Raw genomic sequence first — 17129 nt, forward strand, 5'->3', positions numbered from 1 at the left:
ACAACGTGCAAGTTTGTTACATATGTATACGTGTACCATGTTGGTGTGCTACACCCATTAACTCGTCATTTACATTAGGTATATCTCCTAATGCTATCCCTCCCCCCTCCCCCCACCCCACAATAGGCCCCGGTGTGTGATGTTCCCCTTCCTGTGTCTGAGTGATCTCATTGTTCAATTCCCACCTATGAGTGAGAACGTGCGGTGTTTGGTTTTCTGTTCTTGCGATAGTTTGCAGAGAATGATGGTTTCCAGCTGCATCCATGTCCCTACAAAGGACATGAACTCATCCTTTTTAATGGCTGCATAGTATTCTATGGTGTATATGTGCCACATTTAAAAAAATAAAAGAGTTTAACAGCTCTGGGGACAGAAGCCATTCTGATTTTGACAAAGTGCTGTAAGAAGACAAATTACTTTTTTTCCACAGGGCACTTACTTCTCCTCACAGGAAAGAAATCTGTTTTCCTTGTTTTTGCAGTATCCAAATTTATTTCCTTTTGTATTCATCTTGTAGCAGATATCATGAATCTCTATTGCCTCTGGGGTAAGAAACTGGTATAAAAGTAAAACAATAAAAGCATGACTATCATGAAAAAAAAATAAATAAATAAAAAGAATGTTTGTACTTTCAAAAACTGTTGAAATAAAATTTTTAAAGAAAGACTGTTTGTAGCCACATTAGTCACAAATGGCTTATTTCTGTAAGTGTTGTCTCCAGGCTTGTAGTGCAAATTGAAGAGTCGACTATTAAACTCACTAAGAAAAGTGTATACAGCTGTAAAAGCCATGTTAAAATCCCTTTCCAGCACTCTACAGTCACACCTCCTAGCAAAAAAGAAAAGGGAAAGGGAAAGAAAATAATTATAATAACCAATAAAGAAAAAGAAACAAAAGAATTGACCCATTCAGAAAATAATTACAAACATTAAATGTGCCATTGTGTTTAGAAGAGAAAAATCCAGTGCAAAAATTCTGGCACCATAATAATCTGAACATAGTGACAGAAATAATGCATTGCATTAGCTCTCTAGCAATGTCCCCTAACCAAAACAGAAACCCAGAAATGACAGATAAAAATTTCATAGCATGAGTTGAATAGAAGCTCAAAGAAATCCAAGACAAGGGTTAAAATCAACAAAGGGAATCTTCTTTTTTTCTTTGGCAAGATGGCGGAGTACAACTTGACTACTCACATTGTCCACTTTTTGGATCGGCATCTAGTCTTACCACTCTTTGAGTTTCTCTCTGTAAAGGAGATATATAACGAAAAGGAATAAATACAAGGTAAATTGGACCTTCTTAGTAACACTAACATGATAGACTTCGCTATGGATGTATACAAAAACTTTTATTCTGATGATGTTCCTCAGGCTTTGAGAGAGGAAACAACCACAATTGTTGCACAACTAAAACAGCTTCAGGCAGAAACAGAACCAATTGTGAAGCTGTTTGAAGATCCAGAAATTACAAGGTAAATGAAGTCAACAAGGGATGGTAGGATGCTCTTTGACTACCTGGTGGACAAGCATGGTTTTAGACAGGAATATTTAGATATGCTCTACACATATGCACAATTTCAAAATGAATGTGAGAGTTACTCAGGAGCAGCAGAATATCTGTGTTTTTTTAGTGTGTTGGTTCCAGCAACAGAAAGAAATGCTTTAAGTTCACTCTGGGGAAAGCTGGCCTCTGAAATCTTAATGTGGAATTGCGATGCAGCCATGGAAGACCTTATATGGTCAAAAGAGAAGATAGATAATAATTCTGTGAGTTCTCCACTCCAGTCTCTTCAGCAGAAAACATGACTCATTAACTGGTCTCTTCTTGTTTTCTTCAATCACCCCAGAATTCTTCACAATATTATTGATCTCTTTCTTACCAGCCATGGTATCTTTAAAGCAATTCAGACAATGTGTCCACACAGTGTTTGCTATTTGACTACAGCAGTCATAACAAACAAGGATGTTTGAAAATGTCGACAGGTGCAAAAAGATCTAGTTAAAGTTACTCAACAGGAGTCTTACACATATAAAAACCCAGTTACAGAATTTGTTGAATGCTTATATGTTAACTTTGACTTTGATGGAGCTCAGAAAAAGCTGAGGGAATGTGAATGAGTGCTTGTGAATGATTTCTTCTTGGCGACTTGTCTTGAGGATTTCACTGAAAATGCTCATCTCTTCATATTTGAGACTTTCTGTTGCATCCATCAGTTTATCAGCATTAACATGTTGGCAGATAAATTGAACGTGACTCCAGAAGAAGCTGAAATGTAAATTGTAAATTTAATTAGAAAATTAATAAGAAATGCAATCTTGGGTGCCAATATTGATTCCAAATTAGGTCATGTGGTTTTGGGTAACAATGCAGTCTCACCCTATCAGCAAGTGAGTAAAAAGACCAAACACCTTCCTTTTAGAAGCCAGATTTTGGCCATGAATATTGAGAAGAAATTTAATAAGAATAGCAGGTCAGAGGTTCCTAATTGGGCAACTCAAGATTCTGGCTTCTACTGAAGAACTGTAAAGAAAAGATAAAAAAAACTGTAAAAGAAAAATGAAAGAATCAAACTGTTATGTAAAGAGTGACTTAAACTTTGGAAACCACATATTAAGTATAAATTTTGAAGAATTGGAATAAAATGGACTCTGATTCAAAAAATAAACAAAGAGAATCTTCTAAAGCAATTAAAGAAATAAACAAAAGATTAACATTTTAAAAAGAAAACAATCAGAGCTTTTGGAATTGGCAAACTTCCTTAAGGAATTCCAAAATTCAACTAAGAGCTTGATCAATAGTCTGTATCAAGCAGAAGAAATAATTTCAGAGCTTGAAGATGGGTTTTGTAGTTAACCTGGTCAGACAAAAATTAAGAAACAAATAATGTTAAAAAATGAACAAGATATCTGAAAAATATGGGACTATGTACAGCAAAAAATAATCTATAAATTACTGAAATTCCTGAGAGAGAGAAAGAAAAAGTAAACAATCTGAAAAACATAATTCAAAAAATAATTCAAGAAAACTTACCTTACTAGAGAAGCAGACTTCTAGACACAAAAAATCTAGAGAAAACCTGTGGGATGTTATACAAAATAAACCTCACCAAGCTATATAGACACAAGGCTGTTCAAGGTCTATCATAAAGAAAAAACCTTAAAATCTGCTAGAGAATAAAGAGAGATCATCTACAAAGGAAATCTCATCAGGATAACAGTAGACTTTTCAGTGGAAACCTTAAAAGCCAAGAGAAATTGTACACTGGCTTGCTTTTACTTAGGAAGGTTTTTCATTGTCAATATTAGGAAAGAAAATTCAAATGCTTTTGCACCACAGAGTTACAGCTTGAAAGGTGGGTACTACACCTAAATTTTATCTGTTAATATTTCAAGGATTAATTGAAAACATCTAAAGAGATAAACAAGGCCCTGAAACAATGGAACAGAGATAAGAGAAGAGCTAGGGACTGTAAAAAGGAGGAATGTGTATTTGCCTCGACCAACTTCCTCTTTCCAAGGAAAGAACCATGTCTCAGTCTCAGTCCATTTGTGATGCTACAACAAAACATCACAGACTGAGTAATTTATAAATAATATAAATTTATTTTGTCACTGTTCTGGAAGGTGGGAATTCCAAGATCAAGAAACCAGAATGTTCAGTGTCTGATGAGACACCATTCCTCATTAATGATGTTTTGTTACTAAACCCTCACACAGCAGAAAAACAGGAAGACAAAGTGAGACAGCTTTCTAAAGATTCTTTTTTTCGTTTGTTTGTTTGTTTGTTTGTTTTTATTATACTTTAAGTTCCAGAGTACATGTGCACAACGTACAGGTTTGTTACATGTGTATACCTGTGCCATGTTGGTGTGCTGCACCCATTATCTCATCATTTACATTAGTTATATCTCCTAATGGTATCCCTCCCCCCTACCCCTCCTCACAATAGGAACAAGTGTGTGATGTTCCCTTTACTGTGTCCAAGTGATCTCATTGTTCAATTCCCACCTATGAGTGAGAACATGCAGTATTTGGTTTTCTGTTCGATAGTTTGCTAAGAATGATGGTTTCCAGCTGCATCCATGTCCCTGCAAAGGACACAAATTCATCCTTTATTATGGCTGCATAGTATTCCATGGTGTATATGTGCCACATTTTCTTAATCCAGTCTGTCACTGATGGACATTTGGGTTGATTCCAAGTCTTTGCTATTGTGAATAGTGCTGCAATAAACATATGTGTGCATGTGTCTTTGTAGCAGCATGACTTATAATCCTTTGGGTATATCTTCAGTAATTGGATGGTTGGGTCAAATGATATTTCTAGATCCAGATCCTTGAGGAATCACCACACTGTTTTCCACAATAGTTGAACTAGTTTAAAATCCCACCAATAGTGTAAAAGTGTCCTTATTTCTCCACATCCTCTCCAGCACCTGTTGTTTCCTGATTTTTTTAATGATTGCCTTTCTAACTGGTATGAGATGGTATCTCATTGTGGTTTTGATTTGCATTTCTCTGATGGTGAGTGACGAAGAGCACTTTTTCCATGTGTCTGTTGGCTGTATGAATGTCTTCTTTTGAGAAATGTCTGTTCATATACTTTGTTCCCTTTTTGATGGTTTTTTTTTTCCGATAAATTTGATTGAGTTCTTTGTTGGTTCTGGATATTAGCCTTTTGTCAGATGAGTACATTGCAAACATTTTCTCCCATTCTGTAGTTTGCCTGTTCACTCTGATGGTAGTTTCTTTTACTGTGCAGAAGTTCTTTAGTTTAATTAGATCCCATTTGTCAATTTTGACTTTTGTTGCCATTGATTTCGGTGTTTTAGACATGAAGTCCTTGCGCATGCCTATGTCCTGAATGGTATTATCTAAGTTTTCTTCTAGGGTTTTTATAGTTTTAGGTCTAACATTTAAGTCTCTAATCCATCTTGAATTAATTTTCGAATAAGGAGTAAGGAAATAATCCAGTTTCAGCTTTCTACTTATGGCTAGCCAATTTTCCCAGCACCATTTATAAAATAGGGAATCCTTTCCCCATTTCTTGTTTTTGTCAGGTTTGTCAAAGATCAGATGGCTGTAGATCTGTGGTATTATTTCTGAGGGCTCTGTTCTGTTCCATTGATCTATGTCTCTGTTTTGGTACCAGTACCATTGCTGTTTTGGTTATTGTAGCCTTGTCGTAGAGTTTGAAGTCAGGTAGCATGATGCCTCCAGCTTTGTTCTTTTGGCTTATAATTGTCTTGGCAATGCGGGCTCTTTTTTGGTTCCATATGAACTTTAAAGCAGTTTTTTCCAATTCTGTGAAGAAAGTCATTGGTAGCTTAATGGGGATGGCATTGAATCTATAAATTACCTTGGGCAGTGTGGCCATTTTTACAATATTGATTCTTCCTGTCCATGAGCATGGTACATTCTTCCATTTGTTTGTGTCCTCTTTTATTTCACTGAGCAGTGATTTGTAGTTCTCCTTGAAGAGGTCCTTCACATCCCTTGTAAGTTGAATTCCTCAGTGTTTCATTCTCTTCAAAGCTATTGTGAATGGGAGTTCATTCATGATTTGGCTCTCTATTTGTCTGTTACTGGTGTATAAGAATGCTTGTGATTTTTGCACATTGATTTTGTATCCTGAGACTTTGCTGAAGTTGCTTATCAGCTTAAGGATCCCTAGCCAGAGCTTCCAACACTATGCCGAATAGGAGTGGTGAGAGAGGGCATTCTTGTCTTGTGCCAGTTTTCAAAGGGAATGTTTCCAGTTTTTGCCCACTCAGTATGATATTGGCTGGGGGTTTGTTGTAAATAGCTCTTATTATTTTGAGATACGTTCCATCGATACCGAATTTATTGAGAGTTTTTAGCATGAAGGGCTGTTGAATTTTGTCAAAGGCCTTTTCTGCATCTATTGAGATAATCATGTGGTATTTGTCTTTTCTTCTGTTTTTTTGTTGGATTATGTTTATTGATTTGTGAATGTTGAACCAGCCTTGCATCCCAGGGATGAAGCCCACTTGATCATGGTGGATAAGCTTTCTGATGTGTTGTTGAATCCGGTTTGCCAGTATTTTATTGAGGATTTTTGCATCGATGTTCATCAGGGATATTGGTCTAAAATTCTCTTTTTTTGTTGTGTCTCTGCCAGGCTTTGGTATCAGGATGATGTTGGCCTCGTAAAATGAGTTAGGGAGGATTCCCTGTTTTTCTATTGATTGGAATAGTTTCAGAAGGAATGGTACCAGCTCCTCCTTGTAACTCTGGTAGAATTCGGCTGTGAATCCATCTGGCCCTGGACTTTTATTCGTTGGTAGGCTATTAATTACTGCCTCAATTTCAGAGCCTGTTATTGGTCTATTCAGGGATTCAGCTTCTTCCTGGTTTAGTTTTGGGAGAGTGTAAGTGTCCAGGAAATTATCCTTTTCTTCTAGGTTTTCTAGTTTATTTGCATAGAGGTGTTGATAGTATTCTCTGATGGTAGTTTGTATTTCTGTGGGGTCGGTGGTGATATCCCCTTTATCATTTTTAATTGCGTCGATTTGATTCTTATCTCTTTTCTTCTTTATTAGTCTTGCTAGCGGTCTGTCAATTTTGTTGATCTTTTCAAAACACCAACTCCTGGATTCATTGATTTTTGGAGGGTTTTTTGTGTCTCTATCTCCTTCAGTTCTGCTCTGATCTTAGTTATTTCTTGCCTTCTGCTAGCTTTTGAATGTGTTTCTCTTGCTTCTCTAGTTCTTTTCATTGTGATGTTAGAGTGTCAATTTTAGATTTTTCCAGCTTTCTCTTGTGAACATTTAGTGCTATAAATTTCCCTCTGCACACTGCTTTAAATGTGTCCCAGAGATTCTGGTATGTTGTATCTTTGTTCTCATTGGTTTCAAAGAACATCTTTATTTCTGCCTTCATTTTGTTGTGTACCCAGTAGTCATTCAGGAGCAGGTTATTCAGTTTCCATGTAGTTGAGCGGTTTTGATTGAGTTTCTTGGTCCTGAGTTCTAGTTTGATTGCACTGTGGTCTGAGAGACAGTTTGTTATAATTTCTGTTCTTGTACATTTGCTGAGGAGTGCTTTACTTCCAGTTATGTGTTCAATTTTAGAATAAGTGTGATGTGGCCCTGAGAAGAATGTATATTCTGTTGATTTGGGGTGGAGAGTTCTGTAGATGTCTATTAGGTCTGCTTGCTGCAGAGATGAGTTCAATTCCTGGATATCCTTGTTAACTTTCTGTCTCATTGATCTGTCTAATGTTGACAGTGGGGTGTTGAAGTCTCCCATTATTATTGTATGGGAGTCTAAGTCTCTTTGTAAGTCTCTAAGGACTTGCTTTATGAATCTGGGTGCTCCTGTATTGGGTGCATATATATTTAGGATACTTAGCTCTTCCTGTTGAATTGATCCCTTTACCATTATGTAATGGCCTTCTTTGTCTCTTTTGATCTTTGATCATTTAAAGTCTGTTTTATCAGAGACTAATATTGCAACCCCTGCTTTTTTTAATTCTCCATTTGCTTGGTAGATCTTCCTCCATTCCTTTATTTTGAGCCTATGTGTGTCTCTGCATGTGAGATGGGTCTCCTGAATACAGCAGACTGATGGGTCTTGACTCTTTATGCAGTTTGTCAGTCTGTGTCTTTTAATTGGAGCATTTAGTCCATTTACATTTAAGGTTAAGATTGTTATGTGTGAACTTGATCCTGCCATTATGATATTAACTGGTTATTTTGCTCATTAGTTGATGCAGTTTCTTCCTAGCCTCGATGGTCTTTACATTTTGGCATGTTTTTGCAATGGCTGGTACCGGTTGTTCTTTTCCATGTTTAGTGCTTCCTTCAGGGTCTCTTGTAAGGCAGGCCTGGTGGTGACAAAATCTCTAAGCATTTGCTTGTCTGTAAAGGATTTTATTTCTCCTTCACTTATGAAACTTAGTTTGGCTGGATATGAAATTCTGGGTTTAAAATTCTTTTCTTTAAGAATGTTGAATATTGGCCCCCACTCTCTTCTGGCTTGTAGAGTTTCTGTCGAGAGATCTGCTGTTAGTCTGATGGGCTTCCCTTTGTGGGTAACCTGACCTTTCTCTCTGGCTGCCTTTAACATTTTTTCCTTCATTTCAACTTTGGTGAATCTGACAATTATGTGTCTTGGAGTTGCTCTTCTCGAGGAGTATCTTTGTGGCATTCTCTGTATTTCCTGAATTTGAATGTTGGCCTGCCCTAGTAGGTTGGGGAAGTTCTTCTGGATGATATCCTGAAGAGTGTTTTCCAACTTGGTTCCATTTTCCCCCTCACTTTCAGGCACCCCAATCAGACATAGATTTGGTCTTTTTACATAATCCCATACTTCTTGCAGGCTTTGTTCATTTCTTTTTCTTCTTTTTTCTTTAGATTTCTCTTTTCGGTTCATTTCATTCATTTGATCCTCAATCGCTGATGCTCTTTCTTCCAGTTGATCAAGTCGGTTAGTGAAGCTTGTGCATTTGTCATGTATTTCTCGTGTCATGGTTTTCATCTCTGTCCGTTCGTTTATGGCATTCTCTGCATTAATTATTCTGATTATCAATTCTTCCACTCTTTTTTCAAGATTTTAATTTCTTTGCACTGGGTACGTAATTCCTCCTTTAGCTCTGAGAAGTTTGATGGACTGAAGCCTTCTTCTCTCATCTCGTCAAAATCATTCTCCGTCCAGCTTTGATCCATTGCTGGCGATGAGCTGCGTTTCTTTGGAGGGGGAGACGCACTCTTATTTTTTGAATTTCCAGCTTTTCTGCCCTGCATTTTCCCCCATCTTTGTGGTTTTTTCTGCCTCTGGTCTTTGATGATGGTGACGTACTGATGCGGTTTTGGTGTGGATGTCCTTCCTGTTTGTTAGTTTTCCTTCTAACAGTTAGGCCCCTCAGCTGTAGGTCTGTTGGAGACTGCTTGAGGTCCACTCCAGACCCTGTTTGCCTGGGTATCAGCAGCAGAGGCTCAGTTGAAAATGCAAAAATCACTCGTCTTCTGTCTCACTCACACTGGGAGCTGGAGACTGGAGCTGTTCCTATTCGGTCACCTTGGGCACACCCCCCTAAAGCTTCTTTTATAACAGCATTAATCCATTAATATAAAAGCAGCCCTCATTACTTAATCACTTCCTAAAAGGCCGTACCTCTTAATACTGTCATATTAGGAATTAAGTTTCAACACATGAATCTTGGGTGGGACAAAACATTCAAACAACACAATCCCATAATAACCTGAGTCCCTGGAAATTTTGTTTTACTGTCTAGAAACAGGGGATATGCCCAGCTTGATAATGGAAACTGAAAAATGCATTTGGCATTCTAAAGAATGCCTCAGAGTCCTTAATAGCAGAATATATCAAGCCGAAGAAAGAATTAGTGAGCTTGAAGACAGGCTAATTAAAAATACCCAATAAGAAAAGACAAGAGAATAAAGAATAAAAATAATGAAGCACAGCTATGAGATCTTAGAAAATAGCCTCAAAAGTGCAAACCTATGATTTATTAACATTAAAGAGGAGGTAGAATAGGGATAGAAAGTTTATTTAAAGAGGTAACAGAAAATTTCGCAAACCTAAAAAAAGATATCAAAATCGAAGCACAGTAAAATTATACAAAACCAAGCATATTTAATCCAAGGAACACTACCCCAACACACGTAATGGTCAAATTCCCAAAGGTAAAGTGATAAAGCATTCAAAAAGTTTCAAGAGAAAAGAAACAAAGAGCATACAATGGAGTTCCAATATGTGTAGCAGCAGACTTTTCAGTGAGAACTTTACAGGCCATATAACAGTGACGTGACATATTTAAAGTACTGAAGAAAAAGAAATTACTCTACAATAGTATATCCAGCAAAATATTATTTATATATGAAAGAGAAATATTTTCCCAGACAAACAAAAGCTGAAGGGTTTTATCAACACCAAACGTGTCCTACAAGAAATGTTAAAGGGAGTACTTCAATCAGAAAGAAAGATATCAATGTGCAATAAGTAATCACCTGAAAGTACAAAACTCACGGGTAGTAGTAAATACACGGTGTGTAAACTACTCTTATCCTAAGTAGAATGACTAAATGATGAACCAATTGAAAATAACTACAGATTTTCAAGACAAAGGCTATACTATAAAATATAAACGGATACAAAAGAAGGTCAAAAGTGGGGATATAAAATTAAGGCATAGCATTTTTGTTAGTTTTCTATTTGTTTGTTTGTTTGTTTTATGTAAGGTATTAAGTTGTTATTGGGATAAAATAATGGGTTATAAGATAGTATTTGCAAGCCTCATGGTAACCTCCAACCAAAAAATATACAATGGGTACACAAAGAATAAAAAGCAAGAAATTAAATAATATAACCAGAGAAAGAAAAAAGGAAGAGAAGACCATAAAAGAACCAGAAAACAAATAACAAAAAGGAAGGAGTGAATCCTTATTTATTAATAATAACTTTAAATGTAAATGGATTAAATTCTCTAATCAAAATAAATAGCCTGTCTGAATGAAGAAAAACAAGACCCATCTATATATTGCCTACAAGAAAAATGCCTCATCTGTTAATGCACACATAGACCTAAAATAAAAGAATGGAAAAATATATTCCATGCTAATGGAAACCAGAAATGAGTAGGAGTCACTATATGTATATCAGAAAATCTATAGTTCAAACCTAAAACTATAAGGAGAAACGAAGTAGGTAACTGTATAATAATACACTGGTCAATTCAGTAAGAGGATATAACAATTTTAAATACATATGCACCCAACATTGGAGCACTCAGATATATACAGTAAATATTATTAGAGATAAAGAGAGAGATAGACCCCAATATAATAATAGGTGGAGACTTCAACACCCCGCTTTCAGCATTGGACAAATCTTCCAAACTGAAAATCAGCAAAAAAAAAAATCAGACTTAATCTGCACTGTACACCAAATGTATCCAATAAATATTTACAGAACATTTCATCCAAGAGCTGTAGAATACACGTTCTTTTTCTCAGCACATGAACCATTCTAAAGGATAAACCATATGTTAGATCACAAAATGAGCCTTAAAACAAAAAAACTTGAATAATATCAAGCATCTTCTCTCACCACAATGAAATAAAAGTAGAAATTAATGACAAGATGAATTTGGGAAATTATTAAAATGCATAAAAATTAAATAATACATTTATTGTGGCACTATTCACAATAGAAAATACTTGGAGCCAACCAAAATATCCATCAGTGATAGATTGGATTAAGAAAATGTGGCCTATATAAACCGTGGAATACTATGCGGCCATAAAAAAGGATGAGTTCATGTCCTCTGCAGGGACATGGATGAAGCTGGAAACCATCATTCTCAGGAAACTATCACAAGGAGAGAAAACCAAACACTGCATCTTCTCACTCATAGGTGGGAATTGAACAATGAAAACACTTAGACACAGGGTGGGAAACATCACACACCCAGGCCTGTCTGGGGGTGGGGGACTTGGGAAGGAATAGCATTAGGAGAAATACCTAATGAAAATGACGAGTTGATGGGTGCAGCAAACCAACATGGCACATATATACCTATGTAATAAACCTGCACGTTGTGCACATGTACCCTAGATCTTAAAGCATAATAATAATAATAATAATAATAATAATAATAATAATAAATACGTTCCTGATTTACCAGTGCATCAATAAAGAAATTTTAAAAATTTGAAAGAATTTATGAAACAATAATGAAACACAACACACAGAAACCTATGGAAGGCAGCAAAGACAGCACTAAGAGGGAAGTTTATAGCTATAAGTACTCAAATTGGTAAAGAGAAAAAACTTTATATAAACAATCTAACAATGTAACTTAAAGAATTAGAAAAAGCTAGAGCAAATCAAACCCAAAATTAGTCGAAGAAGAAAAATAATAAATATCAGAGCAGAAATAAAGAAAGGCAGATTTATTAGAGAAAGTATAAAAATGCATTGCAAGTTTGCAACAGTTACCACAGCAGAGAAGGGGCTGTCTTCAAAGAGGCAAGTGGTGGAATGAAGTTTTCTAGGGTTCTGCTGGAGGGGGCTACGTGCAAAATAAGATAGCAGTGCCTGTGGAACAAGTCATTGCGCTTGCAGGTTGTTTATGATTAGTAGTCTCTCAGGAAAATTGTTCATTGTCCTTCCCCATTGAGGTTCATACCCACCTGGGGGCCCTTCCTCATTGTTGTTTACTTATATTATCAGGACTCCACATTACCCCCGATCCCCAAGACAGAACAACAATGATAAATCTTTGGCATCGGGACAGAGGTCTCATCTTCCAGCTGCTTCCTGCTGGCATTGGGTGCAAAGTTGACCCTACCTGTGGTTGTTGGTCTTCCAGGAGACCCTGTGGGTTACCGTCCAAGACTGTGGTACTTATGATATTGGATCTTACTGGAGAAAGGTACTCATCAGGATTAGGGAGCATGTCAGGGTAAAACTGGTGCTCAGCTGAATCCACGGGAAACTTGTAAGGGTAGCAGGCATCGCTGGAGAGAGACCAAAATATTGTTCACAGCATCATTTGAAGATGAAAATGCTGAATTAAAGAAGGTAAAGAAAATCTTTTGCTGCTTCACTCTTTTTCCTTATTCGAAGACTGTTTAGATCACCTGGAATTTGAACTCAATGAAAAAGTGTTTGAATTTAATTAGATGCACTATAGAAAACCAATTTTTGTGAGATTATTACACCCTAATTGCATACGACATTCCTCTCATAAATTTCTTTTCACGAGTTTTCTCATGAGTTGCCCAGACCATTTGAGACATTTCTGGACTTTCTGATTTGTCCTAAACATCTTTTTCTTAAACAACCAGTCATTTTATTTTAGGACAAAAATTTACCATACAAGATTCTTTCTCATAAAATATTTTTCTTCATAACCTTTCTTACGAAAAATACCTCTTTACCTTAATAACCTTCCTTATGTCTCTCTTACCTCCTGGTTCCTTTTATCTTGTTTTATATATAATATTTGAATAACCTTTGAATTAGACAAAAATTGTTTTTCTTTTGTAAAGTTAAACCTCTGAGTTATGACTATCTAGGTCGAAGTTATTGGTTAAAGATTTAGGTAGCTTTCCCAGGAAAAAAAACCAGGGCTACTAGTGGTAAAGATGAATTCAGAGGTTGGGTAAATATTATGCAGACACCATTTTGTAAATTATATTTTTGTTCCAAAGAGGCGTGGGGTATTTAGATGTTATCAGGAGCCAGTGAGAGAATGGTAATTGGTCCCTTAAGTACTGTGAAAAGTTGTGATTTTTTTTCTTTTGGAGGGAGGGGTGCCACACTTTCCCATTGCCCAACAGGATTTGGAGGCAGTTTGCTTAGAGTAGGAGATTAATACAGAGTCACAATAAGTTATTTATTTAGCAAAAATGATAACTCCAAAATTTTGAAAAGGCAAAAATCCTTACTTGTTGATAGAAGAAAGACTCAGTTTTCCAAACAGGATGCAATAAAGCCATTATGAGGCCAACTGAATCTTTCTCCTTTCTCTCCCTTCCTTTTTCTGTCATTTATTTAAAAAGTAAACAGAATTTTTTAATTTTTTTAACATTACCCAAAAATCTGTTTATAAAGAAAGCCAAATTCCACCTTTGCATTACTGTACTGTTAATGGTAAACCTCATTGTTAATAAAATCTTATAAACATATCTATTAAATCTTTATTAGCTGACCACAAGGTAAAATTTCAATAAACCTCTCATAACCCTTTGCAGTTTTCTGTTAAACAGCAAACTTATTGTGTAATAAATCCTTGTTATTCAGATATGTTGTTGCAGATTATAGCCCTGCATTAGTGTGCTTTTATTTCAATATTCAACTTATGGAAAAACTAAATATTAGAAATCTTAGCCAACTTGCTTATACCCACAGAACTTTTTACAAGATCAACCCTTCACAAAGCCTTTTTAACCTGTTTAAACCTTCAGTTTTGTTCCATTACTTCTTTAGGTTAGGCCAATCCTTAAAACCCACTGAGCTAGATGAAATTACATTTCCTTTAACAAAAACCATATTCCCATGCCTTCTTATAACCTCTCACCAAAAGCACATTCTACTTTCCTTGTATACAGTCCATGTAGACTGTTTATCCAGTCTTCTCAAGTGCATGTTACAATGTTAACTCTTAGCAACTTTTACTTTTAATGACAAACCTGGTGAGTACCTTTAACCATGCATAAGATTGTAGAGCTTAGGACAAGGACAGAGCTTCAGATAAAGGCTGACACTTTCCAGCCTAGCCAGGTGACCAGGCTAACTCCATATGTCCTCAGGCCTTACCTAGAATGTAATGACTGTAAGACAGACAAATCGAACAATTATTAAAAGCCATAGAAGCAGTGTATGGCCTTAAAGAATCTGACAAATAGATTCTGACCTGTCTGATTTAGTTCAAATGTTTTAACTTTGAAAACGATTTTATTTTACTTTACCAATGATCTTCAAACTGTCTTTATTTTTTAAAAAGATTAGAGTCACATGACCAAAAAGGCATCTGCGCTTCTATTTTTCTGACAATATGTTATGTTTAAGTGCTTATTTTTCTTTAAGCCAATTATTTAGAGCTCTTTTATATAAACATTACACACACAACACATACAAATACACAGACAAAAAAGGAGAATCAAGTCAAAATTTCATAAACAATATCTCTGCACATACAGCCCAAATATCAGCTTTAATTAAGTCAATTTCTAACTACTGAGTTGTCAAAAATTATTTTAAAATCTTTCATTGCCAGATTTTAGCCTAGACAAATAGCTAATATTTCTGGTTGTCAAATCTTTTACTAAAGGTAACCTCCTATGTGAAATTAATAAGCGTTAACTCAGGGGATGACTTAACATGGGCACACAAGGTGTCTCCAAAGCGATGGTAAGTTATTTACAATATCTAGAATTGTTTCAAGTGTAAATCAGATAAAATAAAATTTCAAGACAGAAAATCAGAAGCTGTCCTTGGAAGGACAACAAATCAATAAGTGGAATAAGTGCAAATATTAAACTGCAAATGACTTACTTTCAAAGATAAGAATTAAACCCAGGTCACCACTGTAAGAGGGTAAAGTCTTCTCACAATTGACCTACAGCACAACGTGACTGCTGGTGCCCTTTCCAGGAGTTTGGAGCACTATGAAGATTGCAAAGGATTTTAACTGCTTGAGAGAATTTTCCAAGACTAGCCATGCCATTATTATGTATCCTTAATTTAACGTAAACTTTTTCTTTTAATGGTGTACTCAGTTCCAGTAGTAATTTAATCTAAAAGCCTGTTGAAGTCCGGATAGTAATTTTCCAGGTTTTTACTATGTAAGCAGTAGGTATTTCCAGAAAGAGGTAGAGGATGCATCTCCAAAACAGGCAGCTTTTGAAATCAAAAGGGAAATTTATAACTTTACTTGCCACCTCCACAGTTTCCCTTTGCTTTGTTCTGTTGATGACAATGTTTGATTTGAAAGCCAGCTGGAGCAGAGTCCCCTTCACCTTAAGGCCATCAGGGGTGGAGATTCTGTCCAGGGGCCCTTCAGCCATCAGGGCAGTCCTGTTCCCAGTGGCTGAGTTTGTGGCAAAAAGGGAAAGCCATGTGGGACTTATTCTCACTTATCTCATTGGGGCAGTTTGTCTTTCAGTAGACTGGACTTCTGCACCAATAGCAGTTGCCTGAAGAAGTGTCCTTTGGGCAATCTGAAGGGAGCTAGGGGGTTTTAACACAGCCGACAGTTGAGGTTACCTTTTGTCCCTTGATATTTTTTTTCTCCTTAGCCCTGTCCTCCTTATTCCGATCTCAGTTATAAAAGACTGAGGAGGCTAATTTGAGTATTTTCTTAATAGGGATAATGTTGTATTACACAGGAAAACTAGATGTTTCTTTATGAAAGTCTGAAGGTTAAATTTGTCTCATTGTCTTAGGATGCAACCCGGAGGTGAGTCCAAAAGAACAGTTGGAGCTTGTCCCTTGGCAAGACCTGACATTAGCTGGTAGTTAATGTTCACTGGGGACACAAACCACACTTTCTCTCAAGGTGTCCCACCAAGAGAAAAAGATCCCACTAACATCTGCTGAAGGACTTGGGTGCACTTTCTAAAAGGGCATCCCACCTATTAGAAAGAACCTCTTGGTTCTGGGCCCTTACACTGGATGATCAGTCCAGGTACGCAACTATGCTGGGTGATCAGGCCAAGTATAAGGAAAAAGGGTAATGAAAGAACTGAGCCTACTTCCAGCCGAGGAGAGGGGGCGAGAATAATGAGATTCACCACTGTGAGGCTGCTTGAAATCACCTTATTTAGGAATGTCTGGAGCAGAAGGTCTGGCTGTCTTCATAGGAGAATTTAGATTTAAAAAGAGGAGGGTCTGAGATCCCCAAAACATGTGTGCCAGTTGCATCACACATAGGGATTGGGGGCTTTTGACCAGAAAAATGTAGGGCCTTCCTCCCTTCTGGGCAAGGATGCCAAACCTGTTCATCCCTGGCCTTCAGGATCCACCAGGGGGTGGCGCTGGCCAATTGCGATTAGTTTCCAAAGGGATAGTAGAATTTGTCCACTGGGAGACTAAAAACGAACAAACTTAGGTCCCTCACCTAAACAAACAGGGGCAATCAGATATTTCTACATAAACACCTTTTAGTGGCACTGCAGTGCAGCCCCAGCTGGAGACCTTCTGTTGTGGCCATATTTAGATGCAGTCCACCAAGGGTCCTAAGTTGATGAAGAGAAACAGAGAGAGATGGTTCACCATAAGAAGAGCCCCCATAGAAGCCACCAATATGTCATGTGTAGTGACTAGCAGGGGCTGGTGTAGCAGGCACTAAATGAATTTACCAAGAAAGTCAGAAGTAAAGACAGGCAGATTTATTAGAAAAGGTATAAAAATGCATAGCAAGGTTGCAATGGGCAGCACAGCAGAGAAGGGGCTATCTTCAAAGAAACAGGCTAGAAGGAAGTTTTATAGCATCATGTCGAAGGGGGTTACATGCAGAATGAGACTCTTGTGCCCACGAAACAAGATAATTGTGCCAGCAGGTTGTTTGTGATTAGCAGTCTCTAAGAACAATTGTTCATTGTTTTCCCCACCTGGAGTCCACTCCTACCTGGGG

At 36.9% G+C, this 17129-nt stretch overlaps 1 pseudogene; it reads left to right on the plus strand.

Annotated features, from left to right (window-relative positions):
• Window positions 1-282: 282 nt before the first annotated feature.
• LOC101008396 lies at window positions 283-2912 on the plus strand (annotated as a pseudogene).
• Window positions 2913-17129: the final 14217 nt, after the last annotated feature.

This window comes from Papio anubis, chromosome X, assembly GCF_008728515.1.
Source record: "Papio anubis isolate 15944 chromosome X, Panubis1.0, whole genome shotgun sequence".
Classification (NCBI taxonomy): domain Eukaryota; kingdom Metazoa; phylum Chordata; class Mammalia; order Primates; family Cercopithecidae; genus Papio; species Papio anubis.